The following is a 2481-nucleotide window of genomic DNA, read 5'->3' as shown; positions in this document are numbered from 1 at the left end:
AATGCCGCCGAATTTCAGTGGCGACGCCTCTCGATGACGCCACTTGCCGTCAACAAGCGATGTCATCGAGAGGTGTTCCCGCCAAAATTCAGGAGCAACGCCTCTTGATGATGTCACTTATCGACGGCAAGCGGCGTCATCGAGAGGTGTCCCCACCGAAATTCGAGGGGGCGATGCCTCTCGATGACATCACTTGTTGGCGACAAGCGTCGTCATCAAGAGGCGTCCCCGCCGAAATGCCGCTGAAATTCGGTGGGTGCTCTCCCGGGGTCCAGGACGCGGGCGCATTAAGATGCCCCCGTGGGCACCGTGTTGGGGACCACTGATTTAGTCTATTACGCCTCATCATAAACCTCCTGCCCTATCGAACATCTTCAGGCCTAAACAAAGCCTGATTCTCCATTGCCTTGCACCTTATGCCCTCATTTAGATCAGTGCAAAGTAAGGCTAAAATGCTACCATGCTGGCTGGGAATGTATTACTCCCACTGTGCGCTCAATTTGCATGGATTTAAATGGACCAGCTAGAGGGTGACAAAGAGCCAAGTGCTTGCCGTGTATTCTCAGCTCTGCCCTTCTCTTCCCTGACTTGCTGTGGAGTCTTAAACAAGTCTCTTCATCTCTATGTGCCTCAGTTTCCCCATCTATTAAATGGAAATGACGACACCCACCTATGGAAAGCACTTTGTGTACAGTGAATTATTATTAATCAAGGTATTTCCTGGACATTCACAATTTTTGTCAGGGACATAAAGAAACAAACAGGAAAAACAGTGATTGCGGTTCCTCTCTTTAGCTATTTGGCTCAGGTTGCCAGGGTAGCCCTGCCCTTTGCTATGTTCTGCATAGGAGAAGTTATTTTTCTGCTTAATCAAAAGCATGTAGCAGAACATTTCTATCATTACTTTAGCAAGTGCTGCCACATGTAATCACTAGCTTGGCAAAGTTCCTTGTGAAGAGAAGGGGGTGGTCAAAAAGGGTTGATTTCAATAGTTTAAGACAAAAATAACATTTATAATGGAGGCATTAGCCCATTTTAATGCTCATCTGAACAGGATTGGGGCAAATCTGCCCACCTGTAAATAACTGTGTACAGAACTCCCTGGGTTACACAGTGCAACAATAGCCTTGTAGTGAATGCACTTTGCAGTCACTGAAATAGCACGGATCGGAATGAATCCCCATGATATGTTATATCCTACTGTACATATAGCATCCTTCAAATGCTGTACTGATAAACACAGAGCTGCAGAAATGGCTCTGTCTCTCTGCATTTGTTTTGATAAGCACAGGAATTGCTTGGCAGTCAATGCACTTCCAGGGTAATGAGAGGGAACTGACTTGATTAGCTTATGTGAATGTACAAAACATTACTGGAGATAAGGCCAAACCACGCTCCACATCGCACTCTGGGTTAGTTTAGATCAGGCCTGGGATCCAGGCTCTATGGCTTGGGCCCCTGTCGCCCTTACTCAAGTTGTTCTGTTCTCTAACCATTTCTTTTTCCATCCCCACCTCCATGCATAGAGAAGTTATAGCTAAGTAGCCGTCAATTACCTGCACCAACATCCCATTTACCTGAGGCACATGGAATGTGGTTTCTTCAGGAGTGATTCTGCATGACAATACATACAGTAGGAGAAGGAATGTAGAACTGTACTGACTACAACAGAGTTTCTGTAGTGTAGTGGTTATCACGTTTGCCTAACACGCAAAAGGTCCCTGGTTCGAAACCAGGCAGAAACATGATAGTTTAATTTTCCCAGCTTCTACTGGCCTGTCCCTGCTGTTGTAGGAGCAGCAGTGATTTCTATGCTCAGAAGGTCTGTTATACTTCCCCCAGGCCTACTTTTGGAGGAGGGAATGGCTCAGTGGTTTGAGCATTGGCCTCCTCAACCCAGGGTTGTGAGTTCAATCCTTGAGAAGGCCACTTAGGGATCTGGGGAAAAAATTGGTCCTGCCTAGTGAAGGCAGGGGGCTGGACTCAATGACCTTTCAAGGTCCCTTCCAGTTCTAGGAGATATACCAATCTCCAGTTATTACTTTTTATTACCTTTATGTTCCTAAAGGACACCTGACAAGTAAATCCAATCAAAAAAATACCAAACTGTTTTTCCATAATTTTTTTCCTACTTTTTTCCAGAATTTCTTGTGAATTTTTTTTCTCCATGAAAAACCAAAATAATTTGATCATTTATATAAGAAAAAAAAATCATGTTTCCTTTTTTTGGGGGGGGGAGTGTCAACAAAGGTCAAAGGAAACAATTCTTTGAAAAAAAAATTTCCTTTGAAAAGCCATTTTTTGTAGAAAAAAGTCTCAACAAATTTTCACCCAGCTTTACTGATGAGTCTATTCTCTTCTCACCTGGCATAGGGTTGCTGCTTATAGCAGAACTGTATACATTCCAGGAGCAAACATACCCATTGCAAATGATTAGTACATTCCTCTGCCCCAAACTTTGAAGTCAACCTACTCTCTTTG

General features: G+C 44.1%; 1 non-coding gene across 1 annotated transcript; it reads left to right on the top strand.

Moving 5' to 3' along the window:
• Positions 1-1672: 1672 nt before the first annotated feature.
• TRNAV-AAC lies at positions 1673-1745 on the top strand. Its single transcript has one exon. It is a non-coding gene; the product is annotated as a tRNA-Val (tRNA).
• The last annotated feature ends 736 nt before the right edge of the window (positions 1746-2481 follow it).

This window comes from Mauremys mutica, chromosome 4 (genome assembly GCF_020497125.1).
Source record: "Mauremys mutica isolate MM-2020 ecotype Southern chromosome 4, ASM2049712v1, whole genome shotgun sequence".
In the NCBI taxonomy this organism is placed as follows: domain Eukaryota; kingdom Metazoa; phylum Chordata; order Testudines; family Geoemydidae; genus Mauremys; species Mauremys mutica.
This window is presented reverse-complemented; position numbering and strand designations above follow the sequence as displayed.